This window comes from Mytilus galloprovincialis, chromosome 14 (assembly GCF_965363235.1).
Source record: "Mytilus galloprovincialis chromosome 14, xbMytGall1.hap1.1, whole genome shotgun sequence".
NCBI lineage: Eukaryota > Metazoa > Mollusca > Bivalvia > Mytilida > Mytilidae > Mytilus > Mytilus galloprovincialis.
Window position 1 is genome coordinate 56,360,812 of NC_134851.1, and position 17,101 is coordinate 56,377,912.

Below are 17,101 nucleotides of genomic sequence, written 5' to 3' on the forward strand. Positions count from 1 at the left end.
AGAAAAATCTTTATAATGAATCAAATAAAATCTAGTTGTGTATATTCTTGAAAACATTAAAAAAAAAATATCATAAAGGAAATATTCCAATATAGAACGTGACATCGTATATAATTACCCAGACATAGATTTTTTTAGTTTTTTTGCCAGCCAGTTTTTGCACTTCTGAATGGTATATGCTCCCTACTTGGGCATATTTGTATAAATTCAGGCAAACCCGACTTTATATAAAAATAAGGAGATGTGGTATGGTAGCCAATCGGAGACAACTATCCATTAAAGTTAAAATCAAGTGGATATAAGCATTGTGTTCTTATTTCTTATGCTTGGTGAAGGAGTAGCAAAGCAAAGTTTAAAGCCAGTGACTAAATCAATGACCTACCTTAATGATTTTTATGTTCACTTTAAAAAAAATATATGTAAAAATATTGAGGTAACAAAATTCCTGACTCAAATATAGAACTGTTTGGCTCTGAAAAGGTCAGCAATTCTTACTCTAAGGGGGGAAGGGGGTGGATCGCTCCAGCGATTCCCTATATAATCAATCTTTTTTTTTCCACAAAGGGGGGGGGGATCCCCCTATGCCACCAAAACAACATTCACCACTTGTGCCAACTAAATTAAACCATAGATTTATTTTAAAATACAATAAGTTTTCCAGTATACTTTAGGTTCAATTCTAATCTATATATGATTGATTGATTGTTGGGTGTTATCATCTTGACTGCCTGGAGAGAATTGTGACCAGTTTGGCAAAACACTGATAATCCTGGCCAAATGAGATGGGTGTTAGACACACTAGCTGGAACTCTCAACTTAAGTATTGTTGGGATAGTCATACTGTAAACGCACTTCTTAGACCAATCATTACTTGACTGATAGGTGCAATAGAACAAGAAAACAATTACGAAAAAAATGTTATTTTTTAGAATCTAATGCGTTCTGAGAAATATTTTCAAAAGTATATATCAAAGGATCATGATTGGTTAAAAACATCCTAAACATTTGAAATTCCACCAATAATAGGATGTTATTTTCATTTTGGGGTATGGGCAATGCAACTACCCATAGTGCTTTAGATAATGAAATGGTCAATTGATTTATCCTTATTTCCCAATATTACAAAACTAGACACTTTAAATCAACCATTTAACAAAATAGTTGTTTGTGTGCAATGAGTCACTACAGGTATCTTCTGTGTTAGCATAAATCAAACTCTTCTTTTTTAGTTTTTACAGAAATAATCTGTAGACATATGGTAGGCACTTAAAGTTAACCATCGAGAGACGTTAACCACCGAGAGTCGGTTTTTAGACCCGCCCAGTGCACCTAAGCACGCCTACTTTTGGAGCTCTTTAGTATGAAGATAAGAAAAATATACGAAATTACGGAACTGTGTACCATGTTTCATCCTTGTTGTTGGTGTTTATTGCGCATGCGCACAAAGCACGGTGATAGTTACGGTTACTGACTCAGGAACCTTGTATATTATATACCGTTTAATAAACTGGATCCCTGTTGTGTTCACTTATCGATACACTACGATGGAATTACGGACCAGTTTAACATAAACATGGTAAATAGATAGACAGCTGATAATCATAATTGATTAAGAAATAACCTGGAAGAAGAAATGAGTTAACTATTGATTATAACAGAGACGAAAATGTCATCGTGTTTGTTCTGCTAAAAAAAGCAGGAACATTGGAGTTTATGGTTAGATTTTAAATATTTCTTGTCTCCAAACTGGGTAAATTTGATATAGACTAATTAATCGTCAAAACTTATCCCCTCCCCGACATCAAAGGAAGTTAAATGTATTATCCCAAAATTAGACCAAATTATTATGATATAAGGACGTCTTGACAGGCTATTATTTTATTTTGTTTTGTTGGTTTTTTTTTTTTGCTTTGACGTCTTCCTCCTGTATGAAAAAAAACATAATAGACCCCCCCCCCTTTTCCCCCATAATATAGTTTTTTAAGAAGTCATAATTATTTGGACTACCCTGAATATATTTCAGACAGACTCTTCTCTAAAAAAATGTAAACATGATTTGAGAGAAATCTTTGGAATAGTTTTCTAAATGATTTAATCATTATGTCATGTATATAATTAACATTAACATAGTTATAAACTGAGACTACTAGTATAACACATAGTGTTATAGTAGTTTCAGCTATAAACTTTCCATTGTATTGACCAATATGACTAACTCATATGCTCTTTCCCATAAATGTCACAATATCAATATATTACAGTAAAACTGATAGTTTGATGACATTGTTTAAGACTATTGACCTCAGGTCAGCCTAAACTGAGTTTAAAACTGTAATTTATTCATTAAAACAGTTCAAGACATGTACCTTCTGAAATGTGATTGATAATATTTCTTTTGTAGGTTATCAAGATTTAGTGTTTCCATACAAGTGATAAAGATTGAACAACAAAAACATCTCAAACTTTACAGGACAGAGTAGACTTTTTTCACTGTGCTTAGTTTTGTCTTTATGTCTAAATTATGATACCTTTAAAAAAACCAATAAAATATGGAATAACATTTATTTCTATCTTATAAAGTGGAGTGAAGAAATAAGGGGTCATTGAAAACATAAGAATATATTGCTATCATATATTGCAATATTGCAGATCAGCAGCCCATACATTTGCTATAGCACATAAATATGGGACCAATAATTTCAAGTTGCCTTTTAAAAAAGACCTTATTAATGTTATGCGAGATACCACCAAAGACCACTAGGTGTTGATCAAATGATATTGTAAATAAGAGGGTTGTCCAAAATATTTCCAACAGCTGTTTGATATACACTACCTTAATCAAACCACAATGGTAAAAAAACAGTTTTGGTCAGTCTTAAAAGAAGCAAATATAATTTATAAAAAGTGCAAGCTGTTGATAAAAACTACAAATAACTGCCAGTCCTAAATGTGGGTGGAGATTACCATTTAGCACAAATGAGTTTCTGGACTAAAGAAAGTAATTTCGGCACAAACCGATTATACCCTTTCAAAAACTATGTGTAGTCTCTTTTATAAAAGTGGCAGATTATCTTTCTATCTAGAGTATCTATGACAACTAACTGCTGCTCCTAGTGACGTTAGTCTTTGGTTTTTGAAAAGATTGGATATATTGTCACAATTCTTTTCTAAGGTACCGGTCTGATAAACAGGAAGTAGCCAGATTAGCTACTAAATATATGCACACTGAAATATAGTCCCTTAAAATTCCCATGGCTGTGTACATGTTCAGATACGAACTATGAAAATTTTGTTTATATCTTTAGAGAAGTAAAATCAAGTATGTATGTCTTTAGTTTTGTCAAATTGCTGTCTTGTTTTGTCCTGTTATTAGGTAACAGTACTGATACAATACTGTAAAAATACGGAGATGTGGTATGATTGCCAATGAGACGCCTACATGTATCCACTGAAGTTCAAATAAAGTGGATGTAAGCAGTTATATGCAACCATACAGCCTTCAACAATGAGAAAAATCATATAAAATAGACCCTTGTAAATAGGTGTTGATCAAATGATATTGTAAATAAGAGGGTTGTATATTTCATGACGGTATAATACTAAACCCCTAACAGGAGGGATTGTGCCTGATATTCATATGATGAAGACATAATCTTTCAATCAGTTTAATTAAGGTCTGGTTCTGGCATGTCAATAACTGCTAGTAGTCTGTTGTTATTTATGTATTATTGTCATTTTGTTTATTTTCTTTTGTTTCATATTCTGACATCGGACTCGGACTTCTCTTAAACTGAGTTTTACTGTGCGTATTGTTTCGGGTTTGTTTTTTCTACATTGGCTACAGGTATAGGGGAGGGTTGAGATCTCAAAAAACATGTTTAATCCCGCCGCAATTTTGCGCCTGTCCCAAGCTAGGAGCCTCTGACCTTTGTTAGTCTTTTATGATTTATAATTTTAGTTTCTTGTGTATAATTCGGAGCTTAGTATGACGTCCATTATCACTGAACTAGTATACATATTTGTTTAGGGGCCAGCTGACGGACACCTCCGTGTGCGGGAGTTTCTCGCTACATTGAAGATCTATCGGTGGCCTTCGGCTGATGTCTGCTCTATGGTCGGGTTGTTGTCTCCTTGACACATTCCCCATTTCCATACTCAATTTTATAGTATGATTTACATCTGCAATAATCACGAAACAATCAGAGACAAGTTTGGGTCTAAATCTGTATGTCCCACATAATCAAATTGACCGAAGATAGAGGCGAAAGATACTAAAGGCTTATTCAAACACATAAGTCAATAATAAACTGACAAAACCACGGCAAAAAAAAGAGAAAGATTAAAAAACCAACAACAGAATGCAAAACACAACAAAGAACATCACAGACTGAACAAAACGAACCTCGCCAAAAAAACTGGTGTGACCAAATGACTAATTTATCTCAGCCTTACATTATTTAGCAGACCCTTTATTATACCAAACCAAACAAAGTTCTTTATGGTACAATGTTTTTGATCCATCGGTCTGTCAGTCCTGTTCTCGTTATTGCAACTCCTCAGAAACCACATAACAGAGTTTTATAAATTTTTGTAGATAATGAGGAAATTATGAAATTATCAATTCATTGATTTTCTATATACTCCTACAACAGTTTGTCATAAAATCTGTCTAAAGACCACAACAAAGTTTCATGAATTTTTTAGATAGTTAGGACATGCTATGTAAATGTGCATATTGGCAGAAAATCATGATTAGTTTTTTTATGCCCCACCTACGATAGTAAATGGGCATTAGTTTTCCGGTCTATGCGTCTGCTCCTTCGTCCGTTTTCTCGCTTCAGGTTAAATGTTTTGGTCAAGGTAGTTTTTGTTGAAGGTCAGGTCCAATAAACTTGAAACTTAGTACATATGTTTCCAATAATATGTTTTTTTCTAAGCTTAATGCCAAAGAAGGTTTTTTCCCCCCTATTTCACGGTCCACTGAACAAAGAAAATGATAGGGCAAGTGGGGAACGGTGTACGATGGACACATTCTTGTTTTTGTCGAGCTTGCGACTTTTGTCCCAGAAAGCTCGACATAGGAATGGTGATCCGGCGGCGGCGGCGACAGCGTTAGTTCACTTCTTAAAAGCTTTATATTTTAGACGGCGAACGACCTGGATGCTCCATACTTTAAATACAGATGCCTTAAGTTTGGAAGTTTCCGTCTGTCACATGTCCATTGTCCTTGAACTCATTTTCATGGTTCAGTGACTACTTGAAAAAAAAGTTAAGAGTTTTTGTAATTTCTCTCATATTATGGGTAACTATGTTTAGTATTTGCGTACCTTGGTCAGCATGCCCATCAGACAGTTTTCACTTGACCTCGCCATCATTTCATGGATCAGTGAAAAGGGTTAAGTTTTTGGTGGTCAAGTCTATATCTCAGATACCATATGAAATATGTCTTGTATATTTGGTGTATGGAAGGATTGTAAGGTGTACATGTCCAACTGGCAGGTGTCATCTGATCTTGACCTCATTTCCTTGGTTCAATGGTCAAAGTTCAGCTTTTGAGTTTTGTTCGTTTTTTCTAATACTATATGCAATAGGTCAACTTTATTTGGTGTCTGGAAATATCTTATGATGTCAGTCTCGCAAGTCTCATTTGACCTTGACCTCATTTTCGAGGTTCATTGTTCAGTGTTTAGTTTTTGTGCCAAGTGTCATCTGACCTTGACCTGATTTGTATTGAATGATTGTAAGGTGTAAATGTATTCCTCATTTTGGTCATATGACCTTGATCTCATTTTCTTTGGTCATGTTATTAATAAGTTTATGTGATAATTGTAGTAAAACTTTATATTTAGGTCTATCAACATAAATAAGGCGAAAAATTTCAACGTGTGTACTCTTGTTAGGAATTAGGAACCATGCCTTCTGAACTTAGAATTTCGGCCTAAATATACTTCTGCATATCTTCTGAAATTACACAACAGAATTTCATGCGTGTTTGAACTAAATAATCTGTTGAAAATGTGTTTGCCTATTGACAATGTCGGGCTGTAAAGTATGTGAGCGTGCTCACAAAGGTTCTTTGATTACACACAGTCAATGCATTGTCTGTGCTTCCCAGATACAGTCTGTATGCATTTTCTTTGTTGTAAATTAAATTAAGTTTATGTATTGTACGTCGTTCTTAGTCTTTATACATTGTTTATATGCTTTGACTATGAGTCTAAGATACTTCTATTGTCGGTATATCTTAGATTTAGTCGGTTAACACTGTCTATGGATCAGAGACACAGTATGTATGCATTGTAAGTTGTTCCAAGTTGAAATAAAAGTCTGTATGTTTTGCCTGTTACTGCAAGATAAAGTGTGTGCACTGCCTGTGGCTCTTATATACAGTCTGTATGCATTTTCTGTATGCTTTATCTATGGGTCTAATTTTTATATACAGTCTGTATACAAACTGTATCTCTGACCCATATACAGTGTCCAAAAAAACTCTGTTTTAAGATCTCTAACCCATATACAGTGTGAAAATGATCTTTGGTTCTAAGATACATTTTGTTTGATTGGCTGAATGCTTAGTATATATTGGTTTCGATATATGGTCTGTATGTATTGTATGGATCTTATATATTTGTATTTTTTTTCCATCTGATGAGTAAGCCTTTTTCAACTGATTTTTATAGTTCGTTCTTATGTTGTACTGTTACACCAAAGTCCCAGGTTATTGGAGGTTTGGAATCCCGCTAACATGTTTAACCCCGCCACATTCTCTATGTATGTGCCTTTCACAAGTTAGGAGACTATAATTCAGTGGTTGTCGTTTGTTTATATGTTACATATTTGTTTTTCGTTCATTTTTTGTATATAAATTAGGTCGTTAGTTTTTTCGTTTAAATTGTTTCACATTGTCATTTCGGGACTTGTTATAGGTGACTATGCGGTATGGGCTGTGATCATTGTTGAAGGCCGTACGGTGACCTATAGTTGTTAATTTCTGTGCCATTTTGGTCTCTTGTGGAGAGTTGTCAGTAGTGTTTGTGGGACAGAATGAACCCATAAAGGTGGACGTCGGACGCTGACGCTATATTTGGACCTGGGTGTGAATGCCGACGCCATATTTGGGCCTTAACGCGGACGCCATGGTCGACCATGAAATCGGGACGCGAATTTGAGGTTGGACCGTATGATTCGGACATCGAGACACCGACGCCATATTTGAGCTTAGACGCTATACCTTAATGTTATACCAGTAACGAATTATAAAATTCGTAATAACGATTTAAATTCGTGATTTCGAATTCAAATTATATTTGTGGGAGGTCCTATGGGCGTCCGTAGCTTTCCGACTTATTTGAACCACTTAATTAATATCCTATGGTCCTGTTTAACATGACATCTCAAATAATTAGATTAAGAGATAAAGCACATCTGGTGATTAAAAATAAGTATCTTTATACACTTTCTTTCAATAACATGTTTACAGGTGTACACTTTTTTATTTGGTTCTAATTAACGGACACCAATTATAAAAATATAGTCTGTGACATTAAATAATTATCTTTATCTTTTAGATAAGCATGACAACCGTAAACATTGAGTAGTATTGCATTCCAACTCATTTTAACCACATATAATTACTATCATATGATTAGGATTTCAACCCAAATGATTAACTAAAACCACGTCTGGTCATTTAAAATTGTTTCTCATTTAACATAATCTTAACTACATTGTATATATTTGAAAATTCCACGGTCGTAGTTGGTTTTTATCTTCAAAAATTACACGGATAATATATTTAATCAATCAATATTTATATACAAGGAGTTTGGATTGGGTTTACAGAATAGAGAATAATGGACGAAAAAATAAATAAAGAATGATATGGGCGAGCAAAATAAAGAATAAAGAAATATGACCAAAATAAATATAAAGAATAGTGAAATAGGGACTGGTAAAATATATCGAATAGAGAAATATACGGCTGCTTAAATATAAGGAATTAAGAATTATGGGATGTTAAACTATAAACAAAATATAAAGGAATACAAACAAATACGACTGTTACAGTATATAATTGCAGTAGCATTTTTTGTTTGTTTGTGCACGTGCAAGAATTATGTCCGTGCAGAGAAACAAGAACCGGTTTAAACCGGTATAAATGAGATGATTCTGGCTCTGTAGGTGGCCGGTTCTTAGCATACGGTCCAATCAAACAAGTTTTATGTCTATATAGTCCTTAACATAAAATTATGATGAAGATTACTAAATGCTTAAGGAAGAAAGATGATCAGGAGGATTCATTAATTATACAGAAACACACAAAATTGTATTGACTATAATAATTATTTCAACCGTATAGAAGATAAATTAGTCTACTGTACTTATATAGTTATACACAACACATTTTAGCCTATTGCAAGGCAAAATTTATGTTCCTATCCAATATACCCTTTATCCCGCGGGGTGGCCTCTTTTACAAGACCTATACCTATTGTATTTATGGTAACGTGTTCTAAACATTCATGAATTATTTGCCACTGGACGTTAAGCAATCAATTACTATTTTTGTTTATTTCCTTAAATACGGCTTTGAGTATAACAAAGCTGTAAGAGAGATACTAAAGGTTTCACTGGAATTAACACTATGGACGAGTTTTGTTTATTTATTAATAGCGAAAACTCGCTTTCATCCATCGTTTGAAAATAACGTACGTGGCAATTTCAAAGTGCGCCTTGCAAAACGCTATACGTTGGATGGATCGTGGGAATGTTCATTGAAGGTGTCGTTCATACCGGAATTAGAAGCCTAAACGAGACGTATGTACTTCTGTTCCAATTTCGTGCACCAGTCGTACGTTAGGGAAAATCTCTCCATATTCTCCAGTCGATACGATTAAATGAAGATATTACGGACGTGACGTTTGGGAAACCAGTCTATTTCACGGTAACCAGGAATGAATTGTATCACATCGAATTGGTTTTGAGATACGATCATCTTCAAATATGTCGTCTAAAAGATGACCATGTATTTCTCTTGCTATATTTTCGAAGGAAGTGAAGTAAATCTATAAGAGGAAACTACTCACTGTCATTTAGGAAATTACGAGTATGTTTAATTGCAATATTTGCTGTTAAGTGTATGTGTGGCCGCACGATCTTCAAAGACATATAAGAAGTAAGCATTCTTCCGATGAGCCACTATACCACCCAGGTGTTACCCAGCAGCAGCAAAAGCAGCAACAGCAGCAGCAGAAAAAGAAGCAGCAGCAGCAAAAGCAGCAGCAGAAGGCTTTCGTGTTTAGACACCCTTCTACCATGATTGTGTCCGGTCCAACCTCCTGCGATAAAACTTATTTTATGTTATTTGTTTCAACACATAAAAAAACTGTGAAGTCCTAGTCCAGACAGGATCGTTTGGTTGTATAAAAGGTGGCAACCTATTTACGAGGAAATACAACGAACATGCAGTGCTTCCACGCGTTGAATTCATTCGTGGAATTCCTTTTGATCTCGAAAGGGACGATTTTTTCGATCCCAACATTCAAAACATGATCCTATTAGATGACCTCATGTCGATATCGGACAAAGACTCCAGAATAAATTATTTGTTTACGGAAGGGTGTCACCATAGGAATTTATCGGTCGTCGTTTTTAATCAGAATTTATACTTTGGCAAAGACCCCACCCAGAGACGAAACTGTCATTATCTCATTCTCTTTAATAACCCCATTGATCGACAGCCCATCGTGACTCTTGGCCGACAGATGTATCCTTCTCGAGGGGACTTCTTTCTCCAGAAATTTGAAGAGGCAAAGAGGACACCTTTCGTGTACTTTCTTGTTGACCTAAAAGCTAGAACCCCAGAAGCCTCCAGATTGCACACAGAGGTCTTGCAGGTCGGTCAAGGAGAGACACCAGACGGACAGAGGGATGACGACCGTCTCTCGAATACTTTTGAAGACGATAGTTCGGTCTCATCAGACGAAGATATTGCCGACGAGACAACACATAGTTCGTCAGAGGATGCTGAAACACGGAACGATCTCATCGCCTGTCAGGATTGTGGAGTACTTAGTGTTTGCTCACCTACGTGGATTAGAAGCCCAACGTCAGCAAGGTTGTGGGAATAAAAACGGCATTGCCCTTAACGATGACCGGGAAAGATGTAGAGGATGTTTTGAGTGGATTGCCCGTGACCGTTTGCTGTGCAGAAGACTTGCCTAGATATGTGAGCGACAGGCGTAGAAGGTTTGTGGTCAATACGGACAACTGTGATCAAAAGGGGGGTCATTGGGTTGCATTTCATTTCCCCGCATCGGGTCCATCAGAATTTTTCGACTCCTTAGAACGATTACCGGAAAAGTACCAACGCTATTTCAGAAATGTACTCATCGTCAATGGACCGAAATACTGTGTGGTTTGCAATCAAATCCAACCCAATGATTCAGATACATGTGGCCTGTATTGCATTTATTACGTCAAATTGAGATGTCGGGACTCGAGATGAAGGACATTATCAACAACTTTTCATCCACTGACACGATTCAGAATGACAGTAAACTCATAGCTCTATTTGGTTAAATGAAAAATAATGATACAAAAAAAAAGAATGAAAAAAGAAAAAAAAAAACAGAAGAAAATAAAAAAAAATCTTAAAACACCTACATGGATGTATAGCAGGTTTCAAGTCTTGAAAAACACTTTCTAGGGTCACTAAAAGTATCCGCCCTGGAGGGTAGCCTGGTAAATAATTAAGATATAGCGTCCAGGATTTAAGCCCAAATATGGTGTCGGCGTCTCGATGTCCGAGTAACATGGTCCAACCCGAAGTTTGCGTCTTGATTTCAGGGTCGACTATGGCGTCCGCTTTAAGGCCCAAATATGGCGTCGGCGTCTGCGCCAACTTTCGAATATGGCGTCAGCGTCCGACGTCCACCTTAATGGGGGTCATTCTGTCCCACAAACACTACTGTTGTCTCATTGGCAATCATACAACATCTACTTTTTTATATTATATATATATTATCTATACGTATATATTTTCTATATACGAATTTTACATGTTTAGATGAAGCAATGAAAATTCAGAAGATATGTGGTAATATTGCCAATGGGAAACTTATCCACCAAAGACAAACGAATGTGAATCAGCCATGAGTTACACATATGTATTCATGTAAAATGCTATTCAAACCCATTCCTGACTAGATGTGACGAAAAACGAAAACTAACAGCCCGATTAATGCTGAAACGATAAACGTAAAATCAATATCAAAAACAGCAACCAATAACAATATAGTGCTTCTATATATCGTCTACCAACAGTATTAATCTATACCTACCGTCGGTGGTTAACATGCAATATAATGCTCCTATATACCGTCTATTATCAGTATTTTTCTAAACCTACAGTCGGTAGTTAACATGCGATATAGTGCTCCTATATACCGTCTACCAACAGTATTTATCTATACCTACCGTCGGTGGTTAACATGCAATACAGTACTCCTATTTACCGTATATAAACAGTATTTGTCTATACCTACCGTCGGTGGTTAACATACAATATAGTGCTCCTATATACCGTCTATCAACAGTATTTGTCTATACCTACTGTCGGTAGTTAACATACAATATAGTGCTCCTATAAACCTTCTATCAACAGTATTTGTCTAATACCTACTGTCGGTAGTTAACATACAATATAGTGCTCCTATATACCGTCTATCAACAGTATGTGTCTATACCTACCGTCAGTAGTTAACATACAATATAGAGCTCCTATATACCGTCTATCAACAGTATTTGTCTATACCTACTGTCGGTAGTTAACATACAGTATAATGCTCCTATAAATCGTATATCAACAGTATTTGTCTGTACCTACCGTCGGTGGTTAACATACAATACAGTGCTCCAGTACACGGTCTATTGACAATTGTCTATACCTACCGTCGGTGATTAACATGCAATATAGTGTTCCTATATACCGTCTATCAACATAATTTATCTATACCTACCGTCGGTGATTAACATGCAATAAAATGCTCCTATATACCGTCTATTATTTTATTTTTTCTAAACCTACCGTCGGTAGTTAACATGCGATATAGTGCTCCTATATACCGTCTATCAACAGTATTTGTCTATACCTACTGTCGGTAGTTAACATACAATATAGTGCTCCTTTATACCATCTATCAACAGTATATGTCTATACCTACCGTCGGTGGTTAACATACAATATAATGCTCCCATATACCGTCTATCAACAGTATTTGTCTATACCTACTGTCGGTAGTTAACATACAATATAGTGCTTCTATATACCATCTATCAACAGTATTTGTCTATACCTACCGTCGGTGGTTAACATACAATATAGTGCTCCTACAATGTATATACCGTCTATCAACAGTATTTGTCTATACCTACCGTCGGTGGTTAACATACAATATAGTGCTCATATATACCGTCTATCAAGAGTTTTAGTCTATACCTACTGTCGGTAGTTAACATACAATATAGTGCTCCTATATACCGTCTATCACCAGTATTTGTCTATACCTATCGTCGGTGGTTAACATGCAATATAGTCCTCCTATATACTGTCTATCAACAGTATTTAGTCTATACCTACCGTCGGTGGTTAACATGACATATAGTACTCCTAAATACCGTATATCCACAGTACCTGTTTATACCTACCATCGGTGGTTAACAAGCAATTATGATACAGTATTCCTATATACCGTATATCAAAAGTATTTGTTTATACCTACCGACGATGGTTAACGTAAAATATAGTGCTGTCTATTAAAATTATGTGTCTATACATACTGTCGGTGGTTAACATACAATAAAGTGCTCCTATAAACCGTCTATCATAATCTTTCAGTCAGTTTAATTGAAGTCTGGAGCTGGCATGTCAGTTAACTGATAGTAGTCTGTTGTTGTTTATGTATTATTGTCATTTTGTTTATTTTCTTTGGTTACATCTTCTGACATCAGACTCGGACTTCTCTTGATCTGAATTTTAATGTGCGTATTGTTATACGTTTACTTTTCTACATTGGTTAGAGGTATAGGGGGAGGGTTGAGATCTCACAAACATGTTTAACCCCGCAGCATTTTTGCGCCTGTCACAAGTCAGGAGCCTCTGGCCTTTGTTAGTCTTGTATTATTTTAATTTTAGTTTCTTGTGTATAATTTGGAAATTAGTATGGCGTTCATTATCACTGTACTAAAATTGAGAAAGGAAATGGTGAATATGTCAAAGCGACAACCACCCGACCATAGAGCAAACAACAGCCGAAGGCAACCAATGGGTCTTCAATGTAGCGAGAATTCCCGCACCCGTAGGTGTCCTTCAGCTGGCCCCTAAAATATGCATAATAGTACAGTGATAATGGACGTCATACTAAACTCCGAATTATACACAAGAAACTAAAATTTAAAATCATACAAGACTAACAAAGGCCAGAGGCTCCTGACTTGGGACAGGCGCAAAATTGCGGCGGGGTTAAACATGTTTATGAGATCTCAACCCTCCCCCTATACCTCTAAATAGTATATATTTGTTTAGGGGCCAGCTGAAGGACGCCTCCGGGTGCGGGAATTTCTCGCTACATTGAAGACCTGTTGGTGACCCTCTGCTGTTGTTTTTTATTTGGTCGGGTTGTTGTCTCTTTGACACATTCCCCATTTCCATTCTCAATTTTATCAACAGTTTTTCATTTATACCTACCGTCGATGGTCAATATAACGTATTATATGGTCCGTATATAGTGCTCATATATACCGTCTGTCAAAAGTATCTGAATTTACCTACCGTCGGTGGTTAACATACAATATAGTGCTCCCATATACCGTCTATCAACAGTATTTGTCTATACCTACTGTCGGTAGTTAACATACAATATAGTGCTCCTACATGTGTATATACCGTCTATCAACAGTATTTGTCTATACCTACCGTCGGTGGTTAACATACAATATAGTGCTCCTATATACCGTCTATCAAGAGTTTTAGTCTATACCTACTGTTGGTAGTTAACATACAATATAGTGCTCCTATATACCGTCTATCAAGAGTTTTAGTCTATACCTACTGTTGGTAGTTAACATACCATATAGTGCTCCTATATACCGTCTATCAACAGTATTTGTCTATACCTACCGTCGGTGGTTAACATGCAATATAGTCCTCCTATATACTGTCTATCAACAGTATTTGTCTATACCTACCGTCGGTAGTTAACTTGCCATACAGTACTCCTATATATCGTCTATCAACAGTATTTGTCTGTACCTACCGTCGGTGGTTAACATGCCATACAGTACTCCTATATACCGTATATCAACAGTATTTGTCTGTACCTACCGTCGGTGGTTAACATGCCATACAGTACTCCTATATACCGTATATAAACAGTATTTGGCTATACCTACCGTCGGTAGTTAACATACAATATAGTGCTCCTACATACCGTCTATCAACAGTATTTGTCTATACCTACTGTCGGTAGTTAACATACAATATAGTGCTCCTATATACCGTCTATCAACAGTACCTGTCTATACCTACCGTCGGTGGTTAACATGCAATACAGTGCACCTATCAGACATGGGGTAATTGAAATATGTAATTGTAATTGACTGTAATTAATTACAATTGATCATGTAATTGAATGTAATGTGTAATTGAGCATTTTTTCAATTACATGTAATTGAATGTAATTAATTACATAGCCAAAATTGCCTGTAATTGACAATTACTTTTCAATTACAAGTCAATTACATTTGAAATTTTGGATCAAAAGATTAAATCTTGTGTTTTCTCAAAAAATTATTAAAAGCAATAATCTTAACAAATGTTGTAAGCTGACAAAGAAAAGCCCTCACAGTATACTTTCTGTATTAACACAACCATGGTAGATTCTTCATTTTGTATTGAATGATAAAAAAAAAGTAGACACATGCCATAATTTTAAAAGAAACCACTAGGAAGTCACTGTCTTGACCTTAATTAGTAGATTTAGATAGATATTTTAAGACATTGATTTAACATAATTAACTTTATTCAAGGACTTAAATAACCAATAAATATAACCTCTGGCTATTTGTTTTATTACAAACTATATAATGACTGTTTTTATAACAGTTATGTTAAACAGATATAAGGCTAATTAGAGAGAGATAAATATACCCCTAGGGCCTATAGGTACATGTTTAAATTCTTGAAGGGATAATGCATATGACAAAATCTCACTTGCAAAATTTGTTCACTATATATATGAATGTTGAAAGAAAACATTTTATCAGATTTAAAAATGAGCTCCAAGAGTGTACTGGAACATTTTACTGTTCCTGATGACTTCCAAAATGGAAATACTTTCAAAGGAAAATGTATGCATTGTGGCACCCTCATTAGTGGAAGTTATAAAGTTACATCCAACTTTGTTACACATATGAAGGTAATACTATATAAGAATTTTAAAAATTAATAAATTCATAATGCTTCTTTTTCATTTCTAACCAGATTTCATTTATCTTATATCCTCTAATAGCTTACATTTAAATTTGGAAAATATTTTGTTTATTAAATTAATTAGTTGTGATTAAAACTAAAGTTTATTTTTGTTTTAAGAAGTCAGATTTCTAAATCACTTATTTAAGATAAATAATTTGAATAAGCTGGGATAAAAATGAAAATCATATAAAAAAATAAAAAATAGTGCTCTTTTTTTGTATCATTTACAATCAAATAAATTTAAATAAATGTAAAATTTCAATAGGTAAATTAAAACAATTTAATATTTTCAAGATATTAAATAAGGCCTTTTGTAATTTTCAGAGAAAACACAGAGATTTGTACATTCTGCATTCTGAGAATAAAGAAATTCAACCAACATTGACACAATGCATAAAAAAAAGTGTAAAATATTCACCGTCTGATCCAAAACAGTTAGAAATGACAAATGCTCTTATAATGTTCATAGCTGGGGATCTTTTACCACTCTCTATTGTCGAAAGTGAAGAATTTAAAAACTTGATGGAAAAAGTCTAGCTAAGTTAGCAGTGCAATATTTAGCTATTCCAGCCACATCTGCACCAGTTGAACGCTTATTTAGCACTGCTGGAAAAACATTTAGGCCGGAAAGGTGCAGACTGGCTGATGGAACATTTGAAAAGCTGATGATGGTCAAATGTAATGGGAAAATGCTTAAATAAGTTATATGACACAATACAAAAATGTATATACTAGTTGAACACTGTCTAATTGTTATAACTATAGAGCAATGTATAATACTTATGTACATATCATAGAATAAATGCATGTTTTCAATGTTTTATCTTAATTTTCCTTTCAAATGTAATTGAAGTAATTAATTACATTTGCCAAGTAATTGGAATGTAATTAATTACATTGGTAAAAAAAGTCAAATGTAATGTGTAATTTAATTGAAGATTTTGTAATTGTAATTGAATGTAATTAATTACTTTCAAATGTAATTGACCCCATGTCTGGCACCTATATACCGTATATCAACAGTATTTGTCTATACCTATCGTCGGTGGTTAACATGCAATATAGTCCTCCTATATACTGTCTATCAACAGTATTTAGTCTATACCTACCGTCGGTGGTTAACATTACATATAGTACTCCTATATACCGCATATCAACAGAACCTGGTTATACCTACCATCGGTGGTTAACAAGCAATACAGTACTCCTATATACCGTATATCAAAAGTATTTGTCTATACCTACCGTCGGTGGTTTACGTAAAATATAGTGCTGTCTATTAAAATTATGTGTCTATGCATACTGTCGGTGGTTAACATACAATAACGTGCTCCTATAAACCGTCTATCAACAGTTTTCATTTATACTTACCGTCGATGGTCAATATAACGTATTATATGGTCCGTATATAGTGCTCATATATACCGTCTGTCAAAAGTATCTGAATTTACCTACCGTCGTGGTTAACATACAATATAGTGCTCCTATATACCGTCTATTAACAGTATTTCTTTATACGTACCGTCGGTGGTTAACGTAAAATATAGTGTTCCTTTATATACCGTCTTT

General features: G+C 35.0%; 1 long non-coding RNA gene across 1 annotated transcript; it reads left to right on the top strand.

Moving 5' to 3' along the window:
- The first annotated feature begins 14,690 nt into the window (after positions 1-14,690).
- Positions 14,691-16,352, top strand: LOC143058631 (uncharacterized). Its single transcript, XR_012973159.1, has 2 exons — positions 14,691-15,476; positions 15,857-16,352. It is a non-coding gene; the product is annotated as an uncharacterized LOC143058631 (long non-coding RNA).
- Positions 16,353-17,101: the final 749 nt, after the last annotated feature.